Here is a 16,830-nt window from a genome sequence, read left to right on the forward strand (position 1 = left end):
AAGGGGATAAAGGGGCGGGCGCTCACCAAAACCTGAAATCGGCTCGCGCGGTCTGCGACCCCTAGCGGGCCAAACCGGAGTTCCGAGCCGAATGACGCCAGGTGGGCGGGGCCTGGGCTTTGCGCCTGGGCCCGCCCCCGGGGGCACGCCCCCTCGGGTCCCGGATGTGCTCTAGGCGCGGGTAGTCTTGCCTATTGGGTATTGAATCAGCTGTGCGCCAGTGTGCTTGTGAAGACAGGAGGAGTTTAGAAAGTGGCTGAACGCGAATAAACTAGATTAAGAAAGAAAACTCTTAAGTGAACTCTTAATAGGTGCTGTTCCTGATTGCCTCAGGTTGTCCAGTCCTTGCAGGACTCCGGGTTGGCTGTGTCTCAGCTTGTTCCCCTTGGCAGGGGCGGGGAAGTCTCCCCACTTTCCGAGATTTAAAAACTATTTAATGAAAAAAGTGAAATTGAAAGGCCCCTGGGCAAATTTTGTTTTTTATTTATTTATTTGTTTATTGGAATTTTTTTCTTTTTTATTGGTGTATTATAATTATGCATAATTCTGGAATTTGTTGTTACATATTCGTACAGGCACACAATACATAATTTGATTCCTTTCGTCATCCAGTACCTCCCTTTTCTCTCCCTTCTTCCCTCACCCTGGTCCCCTTCGTCTACTGGTCTCCATTCTGTTTTTTGTAAGATCCCATCCCCCTGCCTCTTTTTCCCCTTTTCTCCTCTCTGGCTTCCATGTATGAGAAAAAACATACACTTCTTGATTTCTGAGTTTGGCTGCTTTTACTCAGCATGATCTCCAGTTCCATCCATTTACCAGCAAATGACATAATTTCATTCTTCATTATGGCTGAATAAAATTCCTTTGTTGGGGGGGCTGGGGTTGTGGCTCAGTGGTAGAGCCTTTGCCTAGCTTGTGTGAAGCACTGCGTTTGAGTCTCAGCACCCCATACAAGCAAATAAATAAAGATCCATCAATAACTAATAAAAATATTTTTTAAATCCCATCATGTACATATATCACATTTTTTTCTTTTTTTTTTTTAAAGAGAGAGTGAGAGAGGGAGAGAGAGAGAGAGAGAATTTTTTTAATGTTTATTTTTTAGTTCTCGGTGGACACAACATCTTTGTTGATATGTGGTGCTGAGGATCGAACCCGGGCCGCAGGCATGCCAGGCGAGCGCGCTACCGCTTGAGCCACATCCCCAGCCCTATATCACATTTTTTTATCCATTCATCTGTTGACAGACACCGAGGCTGATTCAAGAATTTGGTTATGTGAATTCTGCCAATATAAACAGAGGTCTGCATGTATTACTATAATATGCTGACGTTAATTCTTTAGAATAAATACCAAGGAGTTGTATAGCTGAGTCATATTGTGGTTCCATTCCTAGTCTTTCGGGAAATCTTCATACTGATTTACATAGTGGTTGTACTAATTTACAGTCCCACCAACAGTCTAAGGGTTCTGGTTTCCCTACATCCTCTCCAGCATTTATTGTTATTTGTATACTTAATGGCTCCCATCCTAACTGGAGAAAGATGAAATCTTGGTGTAGTTTTGACTTGCATTTCTCTAATTGCTGAAGATATAGAATTTTTTTCATAAATTTTTTGGCCATTTATATTTATTTTTTCTTTTGAGAAGTGTCTAATTCTTTTGCCTGTTTATTGATTGAGCTATTTGTTTTTTGTGGTGGTAAGTTTTTTTTTTAGTGTTTTAATATATTCTGAACATTACTCCTCTGTAAGAAGTGTAGCTAGCAAATATTTTCTCTCATTCTCTAGATTCTGTCTTCACAGATATAACCTTGTTTGCTATGCTGTGATGCCCTGGGCAAGTTTTGGCCAGGAGAAATTTGTGTTTTTAAGATACGCTTGGGTGTGTCCAAAAACAAAGAATCATGCTAAGGTATGTGTGGGTAATTCAATCAATTATGTAAAAAATAAAAACAGGAAAAATAGGGCTGGGGCTGTAGCTCAGTGGCAGAGCGCTTGCCTTGCATGTGTGAGGCACTGGGTTCAATCCTCGGCACCAGATAAAAATAAACAAAATAAAGTCATGCTGTCCATCTACAACTACAAAAAAAATGTTTTTAAAGTAGAAAAAATAGATAGTAACCGGTGGGGCACATCTGTAATCCCAGCAACTTCAGATTATTTTGAAACAGGGCAAATTGCCCAGACTGGCCTCAAACTTGCACTTGTGATTCTCCTGCCTCAGCTTCCCAAGTTGCTGACATTATAGAAGCTTGCCACTGCGCACAGCCAAGTCGTTTATTTTTTTTTTAAGTGACCAAGGAATTTGATGTTGAAATTTGTGGTCCCTTTGTTAGTGGCAGAAGCGATTCTTCCTGCATTGAGATTCAGCACAGACATCGTGGACTCTGTGAAATCTTCCTTTTCCTCCCATCACAATCAGCCCCTCTATTGAGCCTATTTGGTACATTCTTCCCTTATTTGGGGGTTCAGCCTAGTATCCTTCTCCTCCACAAGTCTTCCTTGACTCTCTGAGACAATTTGATCCCTGACTTTGGAAACCAGTGCTATTGCAACATGTATCATCTGGTTCTGGTACTGATGATAGCATTGGAATTATGCTTTCCTTCTCCAGCTTGAAGACACTGAAGCAGGGGTTATCAAATTTAGTGATTCAGGACTCCTTTACAGTCTTTTTTTTTTTTCTCTTTTGTACTGAAGATTGAAACCCCGAGGTACTTTACCACTGAGCTACATTCCAGTCCTGTTTATTATTTATTTATTTATGGTGGTGCTGGGGATTGAACCCAGGACCTTGTACAGCATTAGGCAAGCACTCTACCAACTGAGCTATATCTCCAGCTCCCCTTTTTATTTTTTATTTTTAGACAAGATCTCACTAGGCTGCTTAGGGCCTCATTAAATTGCTGAGGCTGGCCTTGAACTTGAGATCCTCCTGCCTCAGCCTCTTGAGTCCCTAGGATTACAGGTGTGAGGCACCAAGCTGAGCTCTTAGAAATTATTGGGTTATTTTCATGGGTTGTATCTCTAGATATTTACTGTATTACAAATTAAGACTAGAACAAGAGCATATATTGATTATAAAATAATAAACTCACTACATGTTAACATAAACACCACTTTTATTAATGAAAAATACTTTTAAAAACAATGTAGTGTGAAGGGTAGCATTATTTTACATTTTAAAAAACTCTCTTCAATGTCTTGACTTAAAAAAGATAACCAGATTCTCTCATCTGCTTGTGCATTCAATCCATCTTAGTATTGTGTTGGGTAGCTTCTGGATAGTTCCATGGCACACAGGAAAAGGCAAATAACATCTTAATATTGTTATGGAAACAGCTTGTTGGACTGGGGTTGTGGCTCAGCAGTAGAGCACTGACTGACCTAGCATGTGCGAGGCCTGGGTTCGATTCTCAGCACCACATAAAAATAAATAAAACAAAGATATTGTGCCCAACTACAACTAAAAAATAAAAATTAAAAAAAAAAAAACAGCTTGTCTTTGTGGACCCTCTGAAAGCATCTCTGCATTCCCAGAGGTTCCTGTACACTTTGAGAAGTTCTATACAAATACTTCCACTGAAGAGTAGTGCAGGAATCAAGGTAACCTACCTGGGAAGGAAGGGTTCAAAGCTCCTTAGTTTGCAAAAGAGGTAAATTGCAAACTTTCTTGAATCTTTGACCTTCAGTCAGGTGCAAGATCCCTGAAGGAGTCTAGTGGAAAGAAGAAGTGGGAGGGCTCCCACCCAAGAAGTGAAGGCTGAGTCCCCTCCTCTGATGCTTAGGAAATCTTAGGACAAGGAAAAGAACAGCTGTGTGAAGTTTGCAACAGAATATCTTATGTTTGCTAAGAACTGGAGCCACCCTTGATTCATCTCTAGCCCTTGAAAAGGTTATAGGAGGTAAATTCAAAAATTTTTCCTTTCCTTCTTTCTTTCCCCCATTCATATTCATTCTTTCCCTCTCACCTCAATAGCTGTTAGGGGCTGAATTATCTTCCTCTCCTGCAAATTCGTAGGTCAAAACTCTAACCCCCAGTACCTTAGAACCTAACTGTATTTGGAGTCAGGGACATTAAAGAAGTGATTAAGGTAAATGAGGTGCTTAGCTGAGCCCTAAGGCGATATGGTTGGTTTTGTTATAATGAAAGATTGGGGAGAAGGCAGCAGGTCCAAGCCAAGGAGAGAAGCCTCAGGAGAAACAAACCCCGATGAGGTCTTGATCTCAGACTCTCAGCCTTCAGAAAATAAATGCTTGTGTTTTAAGCCACCTGGTCTGTGGCACTTTGTTTTGGCACCTGGACACGCTAATACAATAGGTGACACATTCGCAACATCCCGGACATGAAAAAACGGTGCCCAGCACCTTCCTACCCCTATCTCTAGCCACCCTGTTCTCCCTGGAGAGGACAATTTAAATAGGTGTCGCACATACACAAGTCATATATGTGTGTATGTTTTTCTGTGCCTTCCCTTTAGGTAAATGGCAGCATGGCAGATCCATTGTTCTGTTCTTTGCTTTATTTATTTACTTATTTTGGGTCTTGAGGCCCAGCTTTCACAGCCCGTATTCGTACTGAAAACCAAGATCAAGGGAGCTTTTGCTTTTCTGCTCCACAGGAAATTTCTGTCCCCCCCTGAGCTTGCCTTAGTGCTGTTTGCTTTTTTTTTTTTTTTCACTTTATGGACTGTAAGAGACACGTGAATGACGTACGTAGATCATTCCATCCAAATGTGAAGAATTTTCTCATCCTGCTTTACTCATGAATAATAGTAGGGAATTGATTTTTGATAGTTTTTGGATTTCATGAAATATTCAGGTTAGATATTGATTAGGTGGTGGGTTCAGGAAGATGTGAGTTGTTTTGACGCTTCACAACAAAAGGAGAAAAAAATAAAGCTCAGAGGGGAAAAATAAAGTATCTGTGAGTGAATGGACAGTATGTGTATATGTGAAATTGAGTTAGGATGGCATATGTGGTACCAGGGGTTGAACTCAGGGCTTTACACACGCCAGGCAAGCACTCTACCACTGAGTTCCATCCCCAACCCATTTTTTAAAAATTTGAGACAGGGTCTTGCTAAGTTACTGAGGCTGGCCTTGAATGTGCAGTCCTCCTGCCTCAGCCTCCTGAGTAATTGAGATTACAGGCATGCACCACCACGCTCGGTGAAAGTATGTCTTTTGAGTAGCAATGGGAAGGAGGTGAGGAAGTTCATTATGTGGTTAGCTGGGTCAAGAGCATCCTTAGCAACCAGCACAAACGCCTTGGGGTGCAGATAGATTCGTTACAAGGTTATTGTAGTTATCCAGTGAAGGAGGATGAGGACGCCATCCTTCTACCTTGTCTAAGCAAGCCTACTTGTTTTCTTTTACCTTGGTTTACATTTGTTCGCTCACATATCTAGTCTCCCTCTCTATGTCATAAGCTTCTTGGGGGAAGGGGACCCCTGTCTGTCAGAAATATCTGCACATCCCCATTACCTAGTATTTACTACATATTATCACAAATGTATTCTGTGTTTGTGTGTTTCTGAGGATGGAACCTACGGCTTTGCACTTGCTAGGCAAGTGGTCTATCACTGAGTTACATATTCAGCCCCTCAAATATACTTTTTTTTTTAAATTTTTTTTTAAAGAGAGAGTGAGAGAGAGAGGGAGAGAGAGAGAATTTTAATATTTATTTTTTTTTTTAGTTTTTGGCGGACACAACATCTTTGTCTGTATGTGGTGCCGAGGATCGAACCCGGGCCGCACGCATGCCAGGCGAGCAAGCTACCGCTTGAGCCACATCTCCAGCCCCTCAAATATACTTTTTGATCTAATGAATGACCTTACATTTTTGTATTCATGGCAACAGATATTTTGCCTGACCCAAACAAGGGATTTAGTGTGTTTGTTGGTAAATTGCTCTTCGTTGCCAACCATGGTAATGGATAGAATACGGTGATGGATAGATGTGTTAGGGTACAGTGCGGCTTTCTGGTTGAGAAGGCTGCAATGGCATCTGCATATCCTTCCGTGAATTTGAGTCTAAGTTTGGTAAACTATTAAAGGAGATCGTAACCTTTTCTGGAAAGGACACCAGCTGTAATAAGAGATCTGGGAGTTTCCTGAAAGCTAAACTAGGAATAGGTCAACGTGTTCCCTTTCCAGTATGTGTCCATCAAGCTCCAAAGAGCAAGAACGGGGCTTGGCTATTCATCACTGATGAGAGACATGTAAGGGCTGGTCTTGAAAGGCAGCTGTGACCCTGTGCATTTAACTCCGAGCTGTGGATGTTCTGTCTCGGTTATTTGTCATGTTTATGCGACTTGGCTGCCTAGCTGAGAAGACTGTGGGAAGGTACTGCCTCTCACATTCATTTCCTAGAATAGAAGCAGGTGACAAATATACAATGAACAGTCTAATTATATAACGGGTAGGAAGGGATGCCTGCTCATCTTCAAGAAGGAGGATGTTGCTCGATACGGATTTGTCGTGGAAGGTGGGGTGATGTTTACCATCGCGTGAGTCGGGTACAGTAAGTGTTTTGTCAAAGGAGTATTCATATTCTGCGAAGAAAGTGGAGGGTAGCTGTGTGGATGCCATCAAGACTTCCTATCATGTGAAAATTGTCGTGGTTCTTAAATAAAGTCTAAGATGCTCTGAGATACGGTTGTTTTTTCTTTTTTTTTTTTAAATTCACTTTTTTTTTTAATACTGGGAATTGAACTCAGAGGCACTCGACCACTGAGCCACATCCCCAGCCCTATTTTGTATTTTATTGAGAGACAGGGTCTCACTGAGTGTAGTGTTTTGCTTTTTGCTGAGGCTGGCTTTGAACTCGCAATTCTCTTGTCCCAGCCTCCGGAGTTTTAGGATATCAAAACATCACGGAAGGGGCTGGGGATGTGGCTCAAGTGGTAGCGTGCTTGCTTGGCATGCCTTGTGGCCCGGGTTTGATCCTCAGCACCACATACAAACAAAGATGTTGTGAACCTCGAAAACTAAAATAAATAAATAAATATTAAAATTCTCTCTCTCTGTCTCTCTTTAAAAAAAAATCACGGAAGTAAATGCTCGGTCCACAGAAAGGAATTGAGCAACATTATCAAAATTTAGGCAGACACCTCTGACAACGGTTTCTCTTTTATCAAAAGCTCTGTCTTTGTTCTTCGTGCCAATCCAAATAATGAGGGCAAAGTTTTTGAGAAAAAAGGGAGAAAAGAAGTTTAATTAATTTGTTAGCAAATGAGAAGAGTAGCAGAGGAGTGTCTCAAGAGCTACTGTTCCGGGGCTGGGGATGTGGCTCAAGCGGTAGCGCGCTCGCCTGGCTGCGTGCGGCCCGGGTTCGATCCTCAGCACCACATACCAACAAAGATGTTGTGTCCGCCGAGAACTAAAAAATAAATATTAAAAAAAAATTCTCTCTCTCTCCTCTCTCACTCTCTCTTAAAAAAAAAAAAAAAAAGAGCTACCCTTCTCCGTTAGGAGGGGAACCAAGGACTTTTATAGGGGAAATTTAGGACTGGGCTCTAGGTGTGCCTTTCACAAGGCAAGATTCACATTCAGATGGTGTGCGTGACATGCCCCTTTGCTCTGACCTGCTGGCTGCCCAGGTCTGCTTGTCTTGGGGACACAGACTCCTTTATTCTTTTTTTCAATATTTATTTTTTTAGTTGTAAATGGACAAATACCTTTACTTTGTTAATTTATTTTTATGTGGTGCTGAGGATTGAACCCAGTGCCTGACAGAGCGAGGCAAGCACTTTACCATCGAGCCCCAGCCCAGCCCAGGTAGGATTCCTTTACTCTTGTGGTTGGTGAGTGGAAGGACAGAATAACCTGGTGTGGAATGGGGAGGAAATTAATCTTGTTTTCCCTGAGGTTGGGGAGGTGGAGAAGGAGAGGAGGAAGAAAAAGAAAGGGTCGGTCAGTTTTACAATAAACCACCAGCAGAGGAGTGGTGAGGCTCATGATAACATGAAGGGAACCCCAGTCCATCTCCACAGCAAAAATTAGACAGGGAGAGAACCTGAGATCTTTTCTCATATTTTGGGGAAAACACTTCAACCTTCCCATGATTGGGAGGCTAGTGCCCTCCCAATCATGCCAACCCTCAGTATCTGAATCTAGATTTCTTTTTTCTCTCTGTATTGGGGATTGAACCCAGGGCCCTGTGCATGCTAGGCAAGCACTCTATCCCTATGTTGCATCCCAAACCCTTTTAAAAAATTCTATTTTGAGCCAGAGGTGGTAGTGCACACCTGCAATCCCAGTGACTCAGGATTCCAAGTTCAAGGCCAGCTTAGACAATTTAGTAAGACCCTGTCTCAAAATAAAAAACAAAATTGAGAAAAACGACTGGAATGTAGCTCAGTGTCAGAGTGCTTCTGAGTTAAATCCCCACGAGAAAAGAAAAAAAAATTTATTTTGAGCCATGGTTTCACTAAGTTGCCCAGACTGGCCTCCAACTTATGATCCTCCTGCCTCAGCCCCCAGAGCTGCTGGGATTACAAGCATGTGCCACTGTGTTTCATTTTTTGGCTGTGTTTCATATTTTGAGGAAATGCCATGCTGTTTTCTACAATGGTTGCACTATTTTACATTCCTCTTGGTAGAGCACAACGGTTCCAATATCTTCACATCTTGCTGTCATTCGATATTTTCTGGTTATTTTTGTTTTGTATTTGTTGTGCTTAATAACAGCCATGAAGTCATGCAGATTTTTTTTTTTTTTTTTCCCCTGCAGGAAATCAAACCAAGGGCTTTGTGCATGCCAGCCGAGCACTTGACTTCTGAGCTGTGTTCCCAGGCCTCAGAACTGAATTGTAACAGGAGAGGTCTGAGGGAGGAGACCCCTTGGCTGAAGAGTTGGGGGTGGGTGGGCAGGGTATTGTGCCCGCAACAGCCCTATAATCTTCAGGAACAACCTGTCATCTTGAGGGGTCCAGTCTGGATTCTGAGGGTCCTTGAGCCATGATCAGAGCTTCGGAGAAGTGGCAGTCAAAGAGCAGCTCAAGAGAGCACAGCTGGGCTGGGGCTGGGGCTCAGCGGTAGAGCCTGCCTAGCACGTGAGAGGCCCTGGGTTCCATCCTCAGCACTGCATATAAATAAATTAAATAAAGGTCCATTGACAACGAAATATATATATATATATATATATATATATATATATATATATATATATATATATATATATAAATAAAATGCAGCACTGGCTGTCAGAAGTGGTTCCCAGTCATGGGCTGAGGATCATGCTGGAGTCAGCAGAACAGGTCTTTTGATGGAAGCAGGACCCACTGATGCTTCCTCTCCCTCACCTCCCAGGCCCCCCTGTACCAGTGCCTTCATTCCTTCCACAAATAATGATGAGCACTTCAGAGCTGTGGTCTCACCAGAGGACACAGGCCAGGTTCCTATTCCCAGAGCACTCTCAGTGGGATGGGGTGGGGGCAGCATGGGACATGAGGATGACACCCTTCCCCTGAGATCTGATGGACAAGGAGGAGGCAGGTGTGGGGAGAATGGAAGGCGATGGTGCTGAGAGGGGGCGGGAGCTTGATCTTCCAGGGCTTTCCACTAGACAGGATAAGGAGTGGGCACTTTATTCGAAATGAAGTACAAAGTCCTTGAAGGGTTTTGTTTTGTTTTTGATATGAGGGGTTGAACTCAGGGGCACTCGACCACTGAGCCACATCCCCAGCCCTATTTCGTCTTTTATTGAGAAACAGGGTCTCACTGAGTTGCTTAGCGCCTCGCTATTGCTAAGGCTGCCTTTGGACTCGCGATCCTCCTGCCTCAGCCTCCGTAACTGCTGGGATTACAGGCGTCGGCTGCCACCGGCCTTGAAGGGTTTTAAGTTCAGTCTGATTTCTGTTTTGAAAAGATGCCCCTGGCTCCTGAGTGAAGGGTGGTTCACAGAAGAGAAAAGTGGGAACAGAACAGGTTTTAGGCTCCAGCATTCAGATGGATGCACGAGATGCTTGCTCGTGGTGGGTGGTCATAGTGGAGGGAGGAAAAGGTGGACTAATTCAGGGAGCCATCTGAAGGTGACATCCACCAGATGGCGGATGGATCCGGTGTGGTGGTGACAGAGAATGGAATCAAGGACCAGTTCTGCGCATTTGCTTTGAGTGTCAGGTGGATCCGAGTGTTTTTTACTGAAATGAGAAGTCAGGGCGGGCGAGGAGGGTTTGCAAAGGTTGGTTTGGTGAGGTCGGAGTCAGATTTCTGTTTTTTTTTTTTTTTTTTAAGAGAATTTTTTAAATATTTATTTTTAGTTCTCTGGACACAACATCTTTGTTGGTATGTGGTGCTGAGGATCGAACCCGGGCTGCACGCATGCCAGGCGAGCGCGCTACCGCTTGAGCCACATCCCCAGCCCCAGATTTCTGTTTTGGTTGTGTTAAGTTTGAGATGCCAAATAATTGGTCACCTATATGATTCTAGAATTTTTATATCACCAGGCAGGTGACATAGATTGTGCATCATAGGCTCATGGAAGGCATTTTTAAAAATACTTTTTTTTAGTTGTAGATAGACACAATATCTTTATTTATTTATTTTTTATGCAGTGCTGAGGATCCAACCCAGTGCCTCACACTCCCAAGGCAAGCGTCCTACCACTGAGCTACAGCCCCAGCCCATGGAAGGCATTTAAAATAGGATTGCAGTAGACTCTGTCTGCTAAGCCTGGCGCAGCCTATCCACCTCTCTCCTATCCCAAACCCTTTCTCTTACCATGGAGATTGCTCCCTGGCCTCCCTGTACTGGGTTTGCTTCCTCGCCATCTGTAGCCAGTGTGATTGAATAAAAGTTCTAATGAGATTTTGCCACTTCCTGCTTACAATCCTTTGGTACCTTGTTCTCAGGATGAACAAAGTCAAATCCTTACCTCGATCCACAAGTAGGGTTGCCAAATTACAGGATGCCCACCTTTTCCTACCTCTGAGCTTCAGATTATATATATATATATATTTACTTTCTAAGTAGGTTCCATGCAATTACACATTGTTTATGTGAAGTGCAACTGGCATCCTATGTTTTTATTTGCTAAGTCACAAGAGCTGGGTAAGATCCATCCCCTACCACTCTTTTCTGGCTCATCTCTCATCAGATATCCCTTGCCTTCTGACTCAAGCTGTATTCTTCAGAGTATGGACTAGGCTATGCCTCCTCCTACCCTAGGGCCTTTGCACATGCCATGTCCTTTGCTAGGAATGCTTTAGCTCTTCCTGATTCATCTAACCGCCACTCACCTTCAGGTCTGCTGAACAATCCTCTTTGTGTTACATGTTCTTTTAACATGATGTAACTTTCCTTCATTGACCCTGCACCAAACTGCAATTACATATTTATTTGTGTGACTATATAGTTACTATATTTTCTTTCCTGCCAGATTATAAGGTCAGATACCAGATTTATTTTTGCTCACTTTTATACTGCTTTTCCTCTCCCAGTGTCCAGTTATACATTAGGTACATGGAAGGAAGGAGGAAAGGCAGGAAGAACAGGAGGAAAGAAAGAAAAAAAAATAGGAAAGAAAGTTCTAGATTATAGAATAAGTTTTATCAGAACCAGAATGAGGAAGGAGGGCTAAAGCAGAAATTGACCCTGTGAACTTATTCATAGGGAGTGCAGAGAGGAATTTCAGGTGAAGGCAAAGCACCAGGTCAGCTGAGAAGAGAGGCAACTCATATTTTGTCTCAATAGTTGGGGGTGGAGCTGATGAAGACATCTGAGGCTGCTAGGAGGTATGGCAAGTGGCATCGGGCAGGGGTGGATACTGGTAATGCTTCTTGGTGGCATTGCTGCCTAAGGGAAAGACCAAATGTGTCTGGGCAAGGCTCCCTGTTCACCTGTATAGAAGTTCTTCTCCACTCTGGACAGGTTCTAACTCTGTAAGCCCAGCATGAGTAAGTATGAGGGTATGTGTGGATTAAGGACAACCAATGCCCTAAATCACTCCTTCTCAACCAGCTTTGCAAATAAATCAGTCCTATTCTTAACCTAAACTTTTAGTTGACTATTTTTTTGGTATGTCTAGATTTATAAATTGCCTAAATTCTGTCTTAGTAATCGAGTAGGAAAGAAACAAGACATTTGTTGCCATCGAAGCAAACATCTCCATTTTTCTGTTAAAATTTATTTTGAAGGCAGTGCCAATGCTGTCTTCATTGGCAAATGTTAGCTACATCTAGATTTTTAAAACCTTGATGTTAATATTTTGAAATAAGGAGAAATGGCAAATTTTGTTTCTCAGTGCTTTGCAATTTACATAGTGTACATAGTGTTTTCATATCAAGAAATTATTTTTTCTTGGAATTAAATTAGATTCAATTATAGTAAAACTAAGTTTATTATCTCCCCCAAAACAGACGGATGATTTCTTGCATCAGTTACATCTATGTAGTAACTATAAAGCAGACCCTTGAGCTGCCCGCAAGTTTCAAAAGAGTTGGAAGTTCCAGAAGGTTGGGAGAGTTGGTTATTTTGAACTCAGACCCTATTTCCTTAGGGTAATGGTGTTGTGCCCAGAAACCAGATTCACAGCTGCGTGATGGACATGCCCCTGAGGTTGATCAATATGGCCTTTCCGTTAGCATTTGAAACCCCAGTGGCCTGGCTCATCCCCAGAACATTTCCAGAGCCTCACCTTGAGATATGGGGAAACAGCTTCACCTGCTGGGAACTGGAAGAGAAATGGGGGCTCCTACTGTCCAGGGGTGGGGGTGGGGATGCCTGTCCCAGGAGGGAAGGTGGGAGTGGGGTTCCTTGGTGAGGAGGCATGAGTTTGGGCGTAGGCATGGAGTCCCACGGGGCAGCTGGGACGGGGGTTCGGAGCCACTGTGCACACGGGTCATGCGAGTTGGAGACCACTTATCCGTGGAAAGCCAAAACTCGAAGGCCAGAAATTGGGAAGAATAACATGGAATCTCAGAAATATAAACCAAGAAACCATAAATGAGGTTAGATAAAACAAAGCAAAGACTGCTTTTTATTTGAGAAGAGAACTGATTTGCAGATTGGCAGTCAGGTGCAGTTAGAGGTCAAGTGTCCCACCCAGGGAAAGGAGGATTGAGTTTTAAAGGGGAAAGAAGAGCTGAGTGCGGCGAGGGGCAGTAGGTGTGTTGTGGACAGTTTTCAGTTGGCCTTGTTAGGTGCGTAGCTTGTACCTGCACGTGGTCTGTTCACACGTGAAGCTGTGATCTCTGGTTACTAGGGAGCATCACCAGAGGGCTATCAGAAAGCGACAGGTCTTTGGAAACAGCAAGTCAGCAGAAGTCCCTGTAGTTGGAAACTGTCAAAACCCTGCTTCCAGACAGCGATCTTTATCTGCAAGCTTAACAGAGAGGCTTGTGTGATCTCAGGCTCACCGGGAAATCTTGCTCCCTCTTGGCCATCTGAATTTTTACTTCCACTGAGGTCCCTTTGGTGGGTCCCAGTGCTCCCTCTGGGAAGAAAGTCTCCCAGGTTGTCCTTTCAGAGCACTGACCATCTTTCCTTGGTTCTCATCTGAAGTGTCCAGATAGGTGCACTGGGGATGGGAAGGAGAGAATCTCCTTAAAAACACTTAAAATATTTGATTTGTGTTTGGATCCAGATTTGAGAAGTCTGGTTTTACAGATGTGTATGCCTCTCTGCTCACCTTTGGCTTAATTTTATGTAAAAAGGAACCGCTGAAGGGTTTCTGCTGAGGCAAAGGTATTGCTTAGCAAATCCAATTAGCAAAATGTTGGCCTTTCTAGTTTAACTTCTGTGTATTAAATCAGATCTGTCTGAGGTGGAGGGGGTGTCTTATCACGCTAAAAAGCTTTTTCATTTAGATGTAAATTAGACCTACCATATCAGAAAAAAGCTTTTGACATTTTTATATTCGGACAATGGCAGGTCATGTTGCTCAATGGAACCTGAATGTAATCCCATGGATCCACCAGGTGATTATGAATTAGCCAGTCCTACGAGGGATGGAACCCAGGGCCTCACACATGCTAGGCAAGTGCTCTACCCTTGAGCTACATCCCTAGCCTTTTCGAAACAGAGTTGCCCAGGTTGACCTTGGACTTGCCATCTTCCTGCCTCAGCCTCCTGAGCAGCTGAGATTACAGGTATGCGCCATCATGCCTGGACATTTTTTTTTTCTTTTTTAAATGATCCAAGCACCCTCGTTGAATTTACAGGGATAAAGCATAATTATTTTTACAATTTGCCTGCATGGAAATGAAGCGGGTTTCGTGGATCTGACTTCATCTCTGTAGCTCCTTTCAAGTAGAAACACATCACACTTTAAATATTTTTCTTTTCATGCTACTTGGGATGTTATTAAGGTTTTTTGAAATCCCAAAAAGGACTCAAAAATTGCATTTCTTATGTTTTCTCTGCAAACATGTTTCTAGAAAAGACATTTTAGTGTAATTTCCAAGTGCTATTGTTTAGATCTGGAATCTGGTGTGTTAAAAGGCTTGGTCTTCCCAGCATGGTGCTCCTGGGAAGTGTTGGAACCTTTAAGAGATGGGGCCTCGTTGGAGGAAGTTAGGTCATTGGAGGCATGCCCTTGAAGGAGACTTGGGACTATAGGTCCTTCTTCTCTGTTTCCTGGCCACCATAAGGTGAGCAGGCCTCTTCCTCCCTACACTCCCATGATACACCTTGTTATCACAGGCCCAAAGCAACAGTGACCATGAACTAAAATCTATGTGAAAATAAACTGTTTTTTTCTTATGCATTTTCTACCTCAGGAATTTTGTCACGGTAGCAGAAAGATGACTAACACACCGACTATTTTTAGTTTGCTCCTGTGGTTGAAAGGAACAGAGATTTACTGAAAATAAACCCCAGATAAAAGGAGTTTCATGTATTGGTGTTCCAGGTAATGTCATCCTGTCTTGTGAGCTACCTGCTGAGTACATAGATCTTCTGTTTTAATTGCCTGTATGCTCTGTCTCTATTTTTCTCATGGTTCTTCATCAGCAGCTTCCACTGCCAGCTGGCAATCTTATTTTTATATACTCACCATTCAGATTTATTATGTGTCACTTGCTATTAACTGGCAGCATTGTTTCACTTGAAGAAAGAAGGCTCAGCAAGGTGAAGTGACTTGCCCAATATCACACAGCATTATAAAATGTCTCTTTTCTAATAATTAGACAATGTCTGTTTATTAATGCAGCACATAGTTGGGTAGTTGTTTGTTGGCTCATCAGATTTTCCTCTCATAAAATAAATCTTTAAAATGTTTAATACCTGCTGTAGCATGGATGAACCTTAAAAACATTATGCTAAATGAAATAAGCCAGACACAAAAGGACTGATACACACACACACACACACACACACACACGGACCTAAAATAAGTAAATTTACAGAGAAGGTAGAATAGAAGCTATCAGGGCCTGGAGGAGGGGGTGGGATGGGTATTTGTGTTGGGGATGGTGTGTTTCATGGATAACTTTCCGTATGGGATCATGAAAAGGTTTTGGAAATGGATAGTGGCGACAGTTGTACAACACAGCGAATGTACTTAATGCTGCGGACTTGTGCACTGAGGTGGTTAATACGGTGGATTTTATATTATGCAAACGTCACTGCTTTGAAAAATAGCCAAAAAGGGCTGGGGTTGTGGCTCAGTGGTAGAGCGCTTGCCTCCCATGTGTGAGACCCTGGGTTCAATCCTCAGCACCACATAAAAATAAATAAACAAATAAAGACATTGTGCCCATGTATAACTAAAAAAAAAAAAAAAGAAAAATAGCCAAAAAACTTTTGAGAGGAGTGAAGAATATGTCAGAGCAGAAAAAAACAATTGAGATGGCTGTTTGTCTCAGTGAATATTTTCTTTTTTCCAGGGAGGGGTACCTGGGATTGATATATTATATATATATATGTAATTCTCTCTCTCTCTCTCTCTCTCTCTCTCTCTCTCTCTCTATATATATATATATATATATATATATATATATATATATATATATAGTTACATATATATATTTGTGGTGCTGGGGATGGAATTCAGGTCCTGTTGCACAAATGCTTATTAAAAGAGGCACATGTTCTTCCTATATGCTGTCAGTGGAATTGCAAATTAATTTAATTTTCTTTGGAGGAGATGTTGGTGGTAAGTACCCAAAGTCACAAAATATCCTTTGACCCAGTAATTTGATTTCTGGGAATTTATCCAAAACAAATAACTAAAAAGAAGACATAAACTATGTTAAAAGAGGTTCCTAATAGCACTCCACATAATGACAAACCCCAGAAAATAGCCTACATATTAAATATTAAAGGAATGCTTAAGTAAAATCATGGTGTTTTCAACCCTATGGAATATTATGTAGCTTCAAAAATGATAGTCATGTCATGTATCAAATGAAACAATTCAGAATCCTTGAAGCATTTTGTTGAAAGTTAAGTATCTCAAGAAAGCAAATTTTTTGGCGGGAGGAGGTGCGGGGGCCTGTGAATCCAGGGCCTTGAGCTCACTAGGCAAGCCTTCTACCCCTGAGCTCCACATCCAGGCTCAAAAGAGCAAACTGTAAAATATTTAAGGATGATGTAACGTCACATCCTTGGGTTTGTATCACAGATTTTCACAAAACACAAAGAAGCAGAACAACTCCAAGATGACAGTGGGAAAATTCAAACTTGTAGAAGTCATTTTACCTTTTCAAGGGCTGTTCTGAGAAGAGACAAAATATACTCTTAGTGCTGAGGAGCGACCTCAACGGCATTCTGCACACAGGGAGCAGCCAGATGTCTTTGGAATGCTCTGAGGAGAGTGGCTTGTGTGCTGAAAGCAGAAAAGGATTCTTAAGGGTTGCTAAGGCGCAGCAAACTGCCCGCG

Source organism: Spermophilus citellus, assembly GCF_964194105.1.
Source record: "Spermophilus citellus genome assembly, chromosome: 17".
NCBI classification, from domain to species: Eukaryota; Metazoa; Chordata; class Mammalia; order Rodentia; family Sciuridae; genus Spermophilus; species Spermophilus citellus.